This window comes from Mesoplodon bidens, assembly GCF_964165515.1.
Source record: "Mesoplodon bidens genome assembly, chromosome: 18".
NCBI lineage: Eukaryota > Metazoa > Chordata > Mammalia > Artiodactyla > Ziphiidae > Mesoplodon > Mesoplodon bidens.
Genome location: NC_138175.1, coordinates 15940121 through 15955288, shown reverse-complemented (window position 1 = coordinate 15955288; position 15168 = coordinate 15940121). Strand labels below are relative to the sequence as shown.

The following is a 15168-nucleotide window of genomic DNA, read 5'->3' as shown; positions in this document are numbered from 1 at the left end:
AGACTTTAGCACACTTTTAACACACCTTGCTTGTGGTAACAAATAAAATGAGTATACAAGCAGACAAAAAAAATTAGTAAGAATATAGATGAACAGGGCTTCCCTGGTGGCGCAGTGGTTGAGAGTCCGCCTGCCGATGCAGGGGACACGGGTTCGTGCCCCGGTCTGGGAAGATCCCACATGCCGCAGAGCGGCTAGGCCCGTGAGCCATGGCTGCTGAGCCTGCGCATCCGGAGCCTGTGCTCTGCAAGGGGAGAGGCCACAACAGTGAGAGGCCCGCCTACCGCAAAAAAAAAAAAAAAAAAAAAAAGAATATAGATGAACTAAACAACATAATTATCCAACATAACTTAGTTATATGTAGAACACTGCACCTAACAATGTCAAGATTCATTCTTTTCAAGTGGACATTTACTAAAATTGACCATAATATCCCTTTGGACTGTGTATTTTTATTTTATTTATATTTCTGCAGCTCAAAGAAGTGCTGTGTTGTTGCTTCAGGGCAACACATAAGAGCCTAGTCCTCGTGCCTCAGTGCACTCACCACAGTCTCCCTTGGAACCTGAGGAGCCAGCATGCAGCGAAGGCAGACAAAGCCATGAGAAGGTGCTTTCCCCGTGGGGAAGGAAAAGACATTTCAGACACCTTGAGAAGGAAAAAGACAACTGTCCTTTCTATGCCTGGCCACCCTGGGGATTTAATGCTATAGCAATCATGTACATCAAATAGGAACTATCTGGTAGGTTGTCTGAGAAGGGATCTCAACAATTCTCTAAACATATTATGAGAATCAGGGACCCAAATAAATGGTATTAAGTCAAAAAAAATTGAACATAATACAACTCTCAAAAATAGTCAGATTTAAATCATTCAGAGTAGACTATGACCACAGAGATCTGGAAAGCACTGACAAGAAGCTAAAAATCAATAACACTAAGATAACTAAAAGTTTCGTGAATTCCCAAAGGTGTGGAACTTAATCCATATACTTCTCAAAAACTATGTTGCAAAGAGAAAATTAGAAAATATTTTGAATCAAATAATAATGCATATATGACATATGAAAAGCTAGGGGTTATATCTAAAGCTATGCTTAGAGGAAAATGTATAGCCTTTAAATGAATGTTTAAAAAGAAAAAGAGGCTAAAAATCAGTGATATAAATACCTTATCAAGAAATCAGAAATAGAATAGAAAAGGAAACCCAAAGAAAATAGAAGGAAGAAAATAATGACAGAAATGAACGAGATAGAAATTAACTGTATAATAGAGGAAATCAACAGTAGCAGAATATTCATTTTTCTCAAGTGCACATAGCATTTCAAAGAAATAGACCGTATGTTGGGCCATAAAACAAATCTTGAATTGAAATTACACAGAGTATATTCCCTGAATACAGTGGCATTAAATTAGGAATTCATAGTAATAAGATACCCAGAAAAATAACTGAATGTTTGGAAATTAAACAACACACTTCTAAATAATACATGTCCAAGAAGAAATCACAAATCACAAATAAATGATAATGAATACACATCCTATGAAAGTATATGGGATACAACTAAAGCAGTCCTTAGAGGGAGATGTATAGATCTACACATCTATATTAGAAAAGAAGAAAAGTGTAAAATTAATTATCTAAGATTCGACCTTGTGAACCTAGAAAAAGAGAAGCAAATCAAACCCAAAGTAAGTAAAAGAAAGGAAATTATAAAATTAAGAGTAGAAATCAAAAGAAGATCAACAAATAGAAGTTGATTCTTCAAAAGATTAATAAAATTGATTTTTAAAAGAACGATCAAGAAAAAAGAAAATAGGGCTTCCCTGGTGGCGCAGTGGTTGAGAGTCCGCCTGCTGATGCAAGGGACACGGGTTCGTGTCCCGGTCTGGGAAGATCCCACATGCCGCGGAGGAGATAGGCCTGTGAGACAAAAAGTAGAATAATAACAAGATACTGAACAACTTGTTCTAATCAATCCGATAACTAAGATGAAATGGACAAATTCCTTGAAAAACACAGCTTACTAAAATTGACACAAGAAATTAAAAATTTGAATACTCCTAGATCATTTTCTTAAATATTGAATTTATAATTGAAAAACTGGCCACAGTTTTTAGGCCTATAGCTTCACTGGTGTATTCTATCCAATGTTTAAGGACAAAACAATGACAATCTTACACAAACTTCAGAGTATAGAGGCAGGGGACACTCTCCAACTCAGTCCCTAAAGCCACGAAGACCCTGATAACAATACCAAACTCATTTCAAGAAAAGAGAATTATAGAACACTCTCTCGTGAACATGAGTTCAAATACCCTTAACAAGATATTAGCAGGTAAAATGTTGCAATATATAAATAGATAAATACATCATGAGGAAGTGGGGTTTTCAAGGATTGCAAGGTTGGTTTAACACAATGAAGATCAGTCATTGTAATTCACCATGATAACAACTTTGAACTGTTACTTATTTCAATAGAGGCAGAAAAGGCATTTGACAAAATTTAACAACCATTAAAAAAAATTCTTAGCAACTGGGAATAGAAGGATCCCTCTTCCATTTGATAAAGGGCATCGTTCTTTTTTTTTTTTTTTTTTTTTTTTTTGCGGTACATGGGCCTCTCACTGCCGCGGCCTCTCCCGTCGCGGAGCACAGGCTCCGGACGCGCAGGCTCAGCGGCCATGGCTCACGGGCCCAGCCCCTCCGCGGCACGCAGGATCCTCCCGGACCGGGGCACAAACCCGTGTCCCGTGCATCGGCAGGCGGACTCCCAACCACTGCGCCACCAGGGAAGCCCCAGGGCATCGTTCTTAATGATGAAAGACTGAATTCTTTCTCTCCTAAATTCAGGAACAAGGCAATGATGTCTCTTCAGATTGGAAGCAAGGAAAGAATGTTCACTTTCACCACTCACTACTTCTATTCAACATTGTGCTAGGTGTCCTTACCAAGTTAAAGACAAAAATTAGTGGACATGGTTTCTGGAAATGAATACTTAAGCTATCTATTTACAGATGAATTCATTGCATTTGCAGAAAATTATAAAGATTCCTTGTAAAAGCTACCATTTGTGTAAAAAAATGGGAGGGAAAACATATCTGAGTATAATATATCAATATCTGGAAGGATAAATGAGAAACCAGTAACTGATTACCAATTTGGGGGTGAGGTTAGAAAATCATGGCCAGAAGAGCAGGAGGGAGACTTTTTGCTTTCTACATTAAATTATCAATTCTGAAAAATAGTTAATGTATTACCTATTCAAAAATATCTTTTTTTAAAAAAGACTGAGGGACTTCCCTGGGGGCACAGTGGTTAAGAATCCACCTGCCAACACAGGGGACACAGGTTCAAGCCCTGGTCCGGGAAGATCCCACATGCCGTGGAGCAGCTAATCCCGTGTGCCACAACTACTGAGCCTGCGCTCTAGAGCCTGCGAGCCACACTAGCCTGCATGCCACAACGACCGAAGCTGGCGTGCCTAGAGCCTGTGCTCAGCAACAAGAGAAGCCACTGCAATGAGAAGCCCACGCACCGCAACGAAGAGTAGCCCCCGCTCGCCGCAACTAGAGAAAGCCTGCACACAGCAATGAACACCCAATGCGGCCAAAAATAATTAAAAGACATACATGCTAAAAAATTTTTTTAAATAAAAAAGACTGAAAGTTGGCATTGCCCTATCAATTTGGTAAATAATGAGCACCTCTCAGTTCTACAGCTCTCCTCCTAGTTCCCATAGCCCTCCACCGCAAACAGGATAGGACTCTCTTATTAGACTTAGATATTATGCAACATGATCCTCATTTCAGAATTATACATACATTTTTAAAGGAACACTTTCATGGGTATATCATGAACTGCATTAATATGAGCTGTAGTTTGACTTTTGATTATTTATAATTCGTAATCTATCTACCATAGATACCTATTTAATGCTTTCTCACTAAATCTTTTACCTGCATTGCTATTTAGTAGTAGCAGTAAAGACTGAATGTTATTTCCTTTACCTTATTTCTCTCTAATACTAACCAATACACTGAAATAATATAGCAACAATAAAATCTAACATTATTAGTGCTTATTATATGGAAATACTGTGCTAAATTCTTTACATGCATTGTTTCAAAATTTAATACCCATAATTCTGTCAACAGAGATAGAAAATATAAGAAGTTACAGGCCTGATTCAGATTAAATAGCCATTCTCCACATTAATTCATTGTACTCTGTAGTTTGGTACTCTGTACCAGTTAAGAAGCTTGTAATAATTGAGGGGGTGTGTGTGTGCGTTTGTGTGTGTGTGTGTGTGTGTGTTATAAAGGACACTCATAAATGGAAGTTTGGGCGAAGAGCAACAGAATTTAGAACATACTTACATGCTCATATATAAACAGAGAACAGTTTCAGGTCAACATTATGCCATCAAATAGAAATCTGTGCTGGTATACAAACCAGACCGAAACTGTCTCTGTCTCTAGGTAATTCAACAGAGGTATAAAATTGTTTTAACCTGAATTATTAAAGTAATTTGAACTATGTCCACCTGACTAAGGGAAGTAATGAAATCTCTTTTTTTCTGACTGCTGCTTCTTGCTTTTTTTTTCTTTATGAATTCTTTGAGGCCATTAGTAATATTCCAAATATTATATCAGTTCTGAATCCACCCAATAGGTTCATTCACTATTTGTTCATCTCTATTCATCATAAACATGCATTAATCCACACTGGTAATTTTCACATCCTGAAAATGTTAGACAAACCACAGTAATCTTTACCCTGAGAATTAACCAGCACCAACATTATCAGGCCTGCTTAAGCACCCAGATGATTCCACCTGCTCTTTAGCAACATATACTATGATAGCACCAAGAATTCCCTCTGTCACAAATACCTGGACCAGGAGGCACTCTACTGCATCCCCACATTAGGAGTAGCTGTGCTTTTGGCTTCCGAGCTGTAGACAGCTGCGGGGGGCAGGCACCAAGTTGCCGCTGCTGTCCTCAGCCTCAGACCTAGAAGGGCCTGTCTCGGTGCTCATCTTGGCAAACCCTGATAGCTCCCTGTAATGGGAGCCCCATCTGAGACTAATGAAGAAGCAAAGATGGTTTCTGAAAACCTCCTGTACTACAAAATATTATGCTGTGGCTCTGAATATACTCCTCCTCATATATTCTCTCTTCTCCCCTCCCTTCCATATCCATGCCCTTGTTTAGTTCCGGTTTCCATTAAAATACTATTTGTGCAGCAAATTTCACAGATTGGATCCATCTCGATTCTGCCATGCAAAGAAAACACATTTAAAATAAGGAAAAAATTGAAATAGCAAAATGCTGCAGTCTCTCTGAGCTATCTCCTAATGAACCAGTTTGTCCCATGAGCTGTAGTAAGGAGCTTCTTCTCCACGGTGCGAACTCTTTATGCATATTAATATTATGCATGTTTTCCATGTGACTCCTTCTGACTTGCTCTCACCCCATCCTTTGAATTGATTTAAATAAAAATAATTTATGTGGACATTCCTTCAGTCAGGATTTTCTCTCCCCTTCTTAAGGACATCCATAATATTTCGTTGATGCTTTGCATCCAAACCGAGTAGTTATGCTTTTGCATATCATTAGAGCTTTATAAAGAACAACAGCGACATCTGCATGTGCTGCAGCGCCAAGGAGATAGGAAAAATACCGAAAACAAACTCCGTATTGGCTTGGAGGCTGTCTGGCTCTCTGCCTCCCCAGCAGCCCCTGCCACCACCATGGATAGGAGTAATTGTTCAGTGTAATCACATCATGCCTCATCTGAATATTCATAGCAGAGACAAAGCTTTAGAGGATAAGGGAGGAGCAGGGATAATTTGAATATAAAACAGCATCTCATTTCCAAATCAACTTGTGCCAGTTAGACTGTGCACCAGAATTCAATATTAAGCAACATCATTTTACAGTTTGGAAATTGGAAGTGAAAAAGATGGAGGAGAGAAGACACTCAGTAAAGAAGGGGTGACATATTCTCATCTTGACTGAGGAAAAACAAAACAAAGCAACAATAACAACAGTGACAGAATAAAAATACTTAAAGTGTTATTTGAAGAGTCACCAACAGTGGCTAACCAGCTGCTATTTTACCAGGAATGAAATAGCCTATTGAGGGAGCTTTAAAAGCTCCCAATTAATATGTTGTGCATGTATTGGATCTACAAAGAACTCACTGTATTCCTTCTCTCCCCACAAATCCCCCCAATACACACATATTCCCTAACCACCACCTTTCTTTCCTGTCGGGTGCAGGGGAAAAAATCAGAGCTACAGAATAATTGACTAATCACTTCAAAAGTGACAACATCCCTCTTCAAAAAGAAAGGACAAAAAACAAACACGCACAAAAGGTGACTGTTCATTAATGAAGGGATAAATTACCGATGGCTTCTTCATTCTGTTTAGTTCATTACCCCCCAAAAGAAACAAATATAATCCACATGTTAATATTGGAGTCTTCATTTTCTTTGCTTTAATATGATGCTCTTTTTAATTTTTTTTAAGTGGTGGTATTTGTAGAAGCCTCTGCCACTGCATTCCCCAAAGAGCTACTAGTTTCAACCCACTGGAGTTTATATTCCTTTAATTGTCTAGTGCAGGAACATTTCTGCTGTTTTTAAAAATATACCGCTCTGCAGGAATTAGAAGAATCCAAGGTTGTATCCAACTTCAAAGGTTTCCAAGTCATAATGATTTTAGCAAAAGTAGAAGACAGATCATGGAACAAGTTCCCCGTTTGAAGATAAGCATCATAGGGACCTTTTTTTCTTCCCTCTCTCCCCAACTTTGTACTTCTCCTGGCTCTGAATGCCACTCGCTAACACAGTTTAATGATATGCAAATGAAATATGCATAAAACCATTCTACTGTATGATGATTAAACACTGGAGACATTAGCAGCGGAGGCTTCACTCTTTGTAATAATCCTTCCCGACCATCCACTTTGGTTGCGGAGTTATGGAAACCCATAGCAGTTGGCAGAGAGTGAAAGAGAGAGAAGGAAGGAAAGACGCAGGGACACATCACCCATCTCAGTGCTTCTCCCACTCCAGGAGAGGTTCCCCCCCTTTGTACTGCGTTCCTATTGCTGTCTTTTGTAATCCATCCATGCAGTCGCACCACAGCGATTAACGGGAAAAAAACCTCTTTTCTCTTAATGTTTCAAAGCTCATTAGCCAAACGATTATTCCTCATTAACAGCAAAAGCTCATTCATTAAAAGGAAGAATATGCCCAAAAAATGCCAGCACGGTTAATCCTGAGTCCCATTCTGGGCTGTAAATCCCATACTACTTGTATATTCCATGCGAAAGGGACACGCGCCAATCCACATTTTTTTAAAAAAAGAAAGAAAGAAAAAACAGTTTGTGTGTTTTGTAAAATCCACAAGAGCAGCAATTAATATTCCCATTGAATGACTTTATTTATTTATTTTTTTGTCTCTCCCTTTTGTTTCCAGCACCTGCCCCTGGCTCAGCGCCCGGTGCCAACAGAACACCTTTCAGGATCCACAGCAACACAGACAACGTAAGTACCAGTCGTTTCCAGAAACCCTTTTTCAGATTTTTTTAAAAAACAACCACCTAAAACATAGAGAGAGACAAGCCTCTTTCCCCTTCTTCTCCCCTGCGTTATGCCACCAGGGTTTCCTAAGTAGCACCTTCCAAATCCCTCTGCCTTCAAGTTTGTGCATGTCTGTGTGGCATCCCTCCTCCTCCTTCACTCCCATAGTGGATCTTGTAAAAGGGCTTCAGATCGGCCCCATTCATCTCCCTGGTGATAGCAGTGAATGTAGATAAATCTCTGACTGCCTGCCTGCTGCTGGAGTATGATTTTTATTTTGCTTTCTGTGTATACCTGGGTCAAAAAGTGGGATGTATGCACACACATACATGCACATACACACATTTCCTTCTCTCTTTCTGTGCCTTCCTCTCCTTTTTCTCACACATGCATACATCCCACATATGTGTGTATATGCATAAACATATACACCAATATACATACCCATACCTACAACACAAAAATATATACATATCTAAATGTTTAAATTGCCTGAAAATATGTGTATTTATATACACATACAACCTTACACACGTGTCTATATGCAATCGATAAGTGCCTATCCTTTAATTTATACCCATCTATATCTCCATTTGAATATTCCCTCTCTCCTCCCAGCAGAAGCTGCGTGCAATTGCAATCCAGGATTGTAGAAGCGGTATTCTTTCCTTATGATTTCTGTTTGTAGACCTCTCTGCTCCTTTTTCTGACTTCTTCCAAGCTGTAGAATTGGCATCTTTCCCTGAGGTTTTCCGAATGGCAAGTGGCACCGGCTGTGGCATGCATTGATGCCGCTTCCTATGGCATTTCTCTTCCGATGTCTGCTTTTTCTCTTTGTTTGTTGTTGACTAGGCTGAATGGTGTTTTTTTTAAGTTAATTATAAACGAAGTTGAATAGCAAACAAGCCAACAGCTTGCCCCCACCCAAAAAAAAAAAAAAAGCCCAACAGAAGTGCCTTCTGCTGCAACAGATGCCCAGATCACCCCTGGCATGGGCAAATGGGCACACAGTTTTTGTGGTTGTTAATTTTTTTGTTTGTTGCTGTATTTGTTGTATGTTTTCCTTGTTTCTGATTTTTCAAGGAGTCCAGAATCCCGGCCTCTGCTTGGAACGGAACAGTGTCATGGCGGAGACGACGGCCTTTGTCTTGCTGGGTGTGAAAGCATTCGCTGTGCTGGCTCCAATGCGGCAGAATCAAGTTTAAAGGAAAAAAGTGATTAAAGTCAGCTTTGTGCCTCTTTGGTGTGGAAGACCCCCAAACCCCAAGTAGCCGAGTCCCTGGATCCGAGGAAGGGCTCATAGTTGGAGCCAGCCTAGGCTGTAATCCTGGCACTTGCGCCTTCGGTTGCTGCTTGCTGTTCGCTCCTGGGAGTCTGGATAATCTCCCTTGGCTTTACCGCACTGTCTGGCCCGCGTACAGGGCCCCCGTAACATATACCCGCTGCTCCTATCACACGAAACTGTGGCGTTGCCCCTGAATGGATGGCACTGTGCCAACTCTTCTGCCATCCGCCCTTGCAGCTTTTTTCTTTCCTCCCTCCCTCCCCTTCTCCTCCTCCTCCTCCCGTCGACTTGACGTTAATTAACACACGGGTTAATTGATTTTAAAAGCCGAAGAATTACAGTTAACTTTTCCCACAGGGTACAGACGCCAGCCGCTTGGCACACTCTGCTTTCCGCACTGGTGCAGGGGGGCCGGGAAAGCCCACAGCAAAACTAGCAACTGCTGAGGAACGTTGCCTGCTTATTGGAGTAGAGCCGATAGAAGTCGACGTGGTGCTGCCTCCTCCTTCCAGTATACAGCCATTCTGTATTTTGTTAAATAATCAGATCACAACTCTATCTTCTCCTCCATTCGTCTTTCAAAACGGGAAAACCCTTCTGAAGTTGTTATGGGGGGAATAAACCCTCCCCCAGACCATTTATTTCATCCATAATATGCTTTTCTCCAATAATAAGCAAATACCTGGTGCTTTTTTTTCCAAGTCATAAGGAGGAAGGCTACCCCCTTCCTAAATATCACAGGCAAAGGAGAAGATTTTTTTTTTTTTAAGGAGAAAGTTCCATAAAGTTCCTTTCTCTCTATCAGTGTTTTGTTTTGTTGCTGTTCCTCATGACTCAGATTCGTTATTTATGGTGAAGAATTTCACGAAGAAAGTAGGTACACTGTAATTAAAAATGAAATTCATATGAAAGCTGTTTGCTTTTTTGTTTGTAAGTGTAGATTTTTGTTTTCTGTCCCCTTCACCCCAATCCCCTGTAGAAAATGAAAGCAATTGATACTGTAGTTGGGAAGGAGACATGCAAGGCTGGAAACTTGATGCTTTCACCTTTTCATGCTTTCATTTTATTTCATTTTGTTTTTTAAAAGCATGCGGCAAGTGAAGCGACAAAAGGAATCCATTATGCAAATCATGTCACTTTGCATAATGTCTCATGACTGGAAGATGCAGATGAGCTGTATAATTTATGAGTGCCAGTGTCTGTCTAAAAGTGTTGTACACAATTTACCAAGTGAGCCTGAGAGACATGGGGAAGGCAGCTCTTCCAACTCCATTGCCAGGAAAGCTCTATATATTTTCCTACAAGTGTTCCCCAGTAACATTAAATGCTATTTAAAAGAAATTAAGGTTCCAGGGCTTCCCTGGTAGTGCAGTGGTTGAGAGTCCGCCTGCCGATGCAGGGGACACGGGTTCGTGCCCCGGTCCGGGAAGATCCCACATGCCGCGGAGCGGCTGGGCCCGTGAGCCGTGGCCGCTGAGCCTGCGCGTCTGGAGCCTGTGCTCTGCAATGGGAGAGGCCACAACAGTGAGAGGCCCATGTACCGCAAAAAAAAAAAAAAAAAAAGAAATTAAGGTTCCAAATATTTATGAAAGATGAAGATTTTCCTTTCACTCCCTTCACCCAAATTCTTTGCCTAAAAGTTTACAAGAAAGTATTAGACTCTAAAACATTAATTTTTAGATTCAATTTGGAAAAGAGAAGTGTTTTGAGCCAAATGTGCCATTTGTATATGGATTTTCCTTTCTACGGCAAGGAATGTCTTAGAGAAACAGACACTTTATCCATTTGTCTGGATCTGTGTAGTCAGAGAAATGGGATATCTCATTTTGGTTGGTTTTGTGTGTGCCCTGCTGTGTACAACATTTTATAAGTTATAGTCTCTTGGACGTATTAGATATGTAATATGGAAGACTGATACATTCATTATCCTTCTGATGGCATAACTCTGCTTTCATAGAAGTTTTCAAAATAGAAATTCTATTCAATAAAGACTACATTTTAGTTAAGTCAGCTTAGTTGGTCACTCCATTTCTCATTTTGGTAACTTTTTTGAGAAGATGATTCTGTACCTTTTGAGAAGTTATAACATCTTTGATAACCTGACTAATTTGGCCTTATATTTTTCATTTCAGTCATAGCAAGGTGTGTGAAAGAGAGGTAGCGGTTGCCATGAGAATGTATACCGGAGGATCTAAACTTTGGCGAGCATGTCAGGAAAGGCTTCCTGAGGAAAGTGAATTCAAGATCACTTCTGAAAGTTGAAGAGAAGTTAGACGAAAAGAGGGAGAAAATATTCTCCATGCAAAGAATATGTTCCGTAAATCCTGAGACAAGAAAAGATCATGATTGCTTGGAAAAACTAAAATAAAACCAGTGTGGCTAGAGTATAGATTATGGGTCATTGGATCATACTGGGAACAGATCAGGAGGTAAGCATGTGAGTAAGAGGTAACTTATTCATTATTTGCATCTATTTTCTGGTGCTTGGTCTCTTATGTCATTATTAATTGTATGTACATATACATCAAGTTCATACTGAGAACTACTTACCATTATAATACTTTTTATAAAATAATTTTTAGATTTTTCAAAATCAACTTATGCATTGAACCCTGAGATTTCTGAATCCAACCTTATGTGACATATTTCTTCTTTTTGTGAAGTTTTATTTTCAAGAAGTTAATAGCCATTTAAGAAAATAAAATAAGAACACTCCACGTAATAAGAGCAAAATACAATTTTTTTTCAAGTATACTTGGAACATTGGCAAACATAGACCACTTTCTGGTTCATTAAAAAAATTAAAATTATTGAAGTCAAGCAAAATATATTTTCTGACCATAAACAAACTAAACTAAAAATCAGTAACAGACGTCTGGAAAAACCCAAATTTTGGGAAATTAAACACATGAGTCACAGAGGCAGTCACAGGGAAATTAGGAAAATTTTGAATTGAATGACAATGAAAGCACATTACAGAATTTGTAAGCTGCAGCTAAAGAAGTACTTACAGAGAAATAAGCTTTAATGCCTTATTTTAGAAACCAAAAAAGTTTTGAACTGATAATCTAAGTGTCTTAAGGAAACAAATTAGGCCCAAAACAAGAGGAAGGAAGGAAATAATAAAGATAAGGACATAAACCAATGAAATTGAGAAAAGTAGGGAAAATCAACATACCCAAAACCTGGTTCTCATGAAGAATATAAAAATTGATTAACATATAGCCAGACTGAATAAGAAAAAAAGTGTGAAGACACAGATTATCAAAACCTAGAATAGAAGAGGGGACATCACTACAGATATGACAGATAGTAAATGGATAATAAGGGATAAATAAATTAAAACTTTGTAAATAAATTTGATAACCTAACTGAAATGGAAAAATTCCTTGAAAGACAGACTACCAGAATTCAAGAAGAAATAACCTGAATAGTTTTAGATCTATTAAAGATATTGAATTTGTAGCTAAAATTACTTTCCTATAAAGAAAACACAGCCCAGATGGTTTCACTGGCAAGTTCTTCCAACATTTAAAGAAGAAATAATGTCAGTCCTAAACAACCTCTTTTAGGAAATAGAAAAGGAAGGAACCCTTTCCAACTGATTTTATGAAGTCAGCATTACTGTGATGCCAAAACCAGACAAATACAATATAAGAGCAGAGAACTACAGACCAATAACTCTCATGAGCATAAGCACAAAAATCTTTAACAAAATGTTAGCAAATTGAGTTGAATAATATGCAAAAAGAATGCATGACCAAGTCAGGTTTATTCCAAAAATGAAAGGTTGGGTCAACATTCTAAAATCAGTTTGACTTACCATATCACCAGATTTGTTAAATCATGAATTTAATGGATGTAGAAAAAAATGAGCCACAGTAATCAAAACAGTGTGATAATGAGGTAAGGATGGACATAAAGATTCGTGGAGGAGAAGAGAAAGCCCAGAAATAGACACAACTTTTTTTTTTTTTTTTTTTTTTTTTTGGTGGTACACAGGCCTCTCAACTATTGTGGCCTCTCCCGTTGCGGAGCACAGGTTCCGGACACACAGGCTCAGCCGCCATGGCTCACGGGCCCAGCCGCTCCGTGGCATATGGGATCTTCCCAGACCAGGGCACGAACCCATGTCCCCTGCATCGGCAGGCGGACTCTCAACCACTGCGCCACCAGGGAAGCCCTTAGACACAACTTTTTGATAAAGGATCAAAGATAATCCAGCGGAGAGACAGTAGTCTTTTCAATACATGATGCTGTAACCAAATAAATACCTTTACCCATGCTTTACTGTAATATAAATGTTAATTTTAAATGGGTATTGAAACAAAATAAAAACCTAATACTGTAAAAGTTCTTGAAGAAAGTATAAAATAAATATTTGTAACCTTGGGCTAGGCAAAAGATTTTATAGAGGGGGAAGATTTTATAGCAGGGAAAGAAACCTGGACCATAAATGAAAAAGATAAGTTGGACTTTAGAAAAGTTGAAAACTTTTGCTATTGGAATGACAATGTCAAATAAGTGAAAAAGTAAGCTATGGACAAATATTTGCAACCCATAATGAGATACATTAATCTAAATGAAACAAAAAATGACACAGAAGCTAGAATTAGTAGATGAAGACATTAAAACAGCCACCACGAGCTTCCCTTGTGGTGCAGTGGTTAGGAGTCCTCCTGCCAGTGTAGGGGACACAGGTTCGAGCCCTGGTCCGGGAGGATCCCACATGCCACAGAGTAGCTAGGCCCGAGCGCCACAGCTGCTGAGCCTGCGCTCTGGAGCCTATGAGCCACAACTACTGAGCCCACGTGCTACAACTACTGCAGCCCGTGTGCCTAGAGCCCATGCTCTGCAACAGGAGAGGTCACAACAATGGGAGGCCTGTGTACCGCAGCAAGGAATAGCCCCCGCTCAACACAACTAGAGGAAGCCCACGTACAGCAATGAAGACCCAATGCAGCCAAAAATTTTAAAAACAAACAAGCAAAAAAACAAACAAAAAAACAAAACAGCTACCACAACTGAATTCCATATATTCAAGAACTTAGAAGAAATCAGGAACGTATTAAATGTGGATATGAAAGACAAAAAATACTCTAATTGAACTTGTAGAGACTAAAACTACCATGTCTGAGATGAAGAATACCATGTCAGGAAGGGATTGACAGATTAAATATTTCAGAAGAAAGGATTAATCAACTTCATGACATATAAATAGAAACTATCCAAAATGACACACAGAAAGAAAAGTAACACAAAAATTATGGACAGAGCAACGGCGAGTTGTGGGACAACTTCATGTGGCTTGATATATGTGTAAATGAAGCCCTTGAAGGACAGACAGAAGGAGGACAAAAACTGTATTCAAAGAAGTAGCTGAAAATTTTCTAAATTTGGTGAAAATTATAAGCCAATGGCTCCAACTATCTCAATGAACTCCAAGCACAAGAAACATGAAGAAAACTACACTAATGCAGATCATAATGAAATTGCTTAAAATCAGTAAAAAGTAGAACATTTTAAGAGTAGCTAGAGAAAGAAGATACATTATGTACAGAGGAACAAAGATTAAAATGACAGCAGATTTCTTGTTGGAATTAATGCAAGCCAGAAGACAGTGGAGTAATATCTTTAAAGTATTGAAAGAAAAAAAAGGTTACACTGAAATTCTATAAACAACATAAATATCTTCCAAAAGCAAAAGTGATACTAAATTTTCAGATGTACAAAAGCTGAAATAATGCATCATTAACAGACATGCACTACAGGAAAAAAAAATTAAAGGAAATTCTTCAGACAAATGGAAAATTATACCACATGAAGAAGATCCTTCGAAATGGTAATCATGTTGGTAATTTTTTTTAAACTTAAATGTATTTAAAGGTAATTGATATTTAAGGCAAAAGTAGTAACAAGATACTGTTTTTATAACACGTAACAGTAAAATCCATGACACAGGGCTTCCCTGGTGGCGCAGTGGTTGAGAGTCCGCCTGCCAATGCAGAGGACATGGGTTCGTGCCCCAGTCTGGGAAGATCCCACATGCTGCAGAGCGGCTGGGCCCGTGAGCCATGACCGCTGAGCCTGCGCGTCCGGAACCTGTGCTCCGCAATGGGAGAGGCCACAACAGTGAGAGTCCCGCATACTGAAAAAAAAAAAAAAAAAATCCATGACACAGTAGCACAAAAGCTAGGTTCTTATATGTGAAGTGGCATAACATTACATGAAGGTAGGCTATGATAAGTTAAAGTTGTATACTATAAACCCTAAAAAATAAAATTAC

The 15168-nt window shown here is 39.1% G+C and overlaps 1 long non-coding RNA gene across 1 annotated transcript in view; it reads left to right on the top strand.

The window, feature by feature from the left end:
* LOC308605845 overlaps positions 1-8715 on the top strand; it is a 191336-nt gene extending 182621 nt beyond the window's left edge. The window contains exons 4-5 of the long non-coding RNA XR_014013729.1: positions 7494-7561; positions 8681-8715. This is a non-coding gene — a long non-coding RNA (uncharacterized lncRNA). The remainder of the gene's footprint in view (positions 1-7493; positions 7562-8680) is intronic.
* The last annotated feature ends 6453 nt before the right edge of the window (positions 8716-15168 follow it).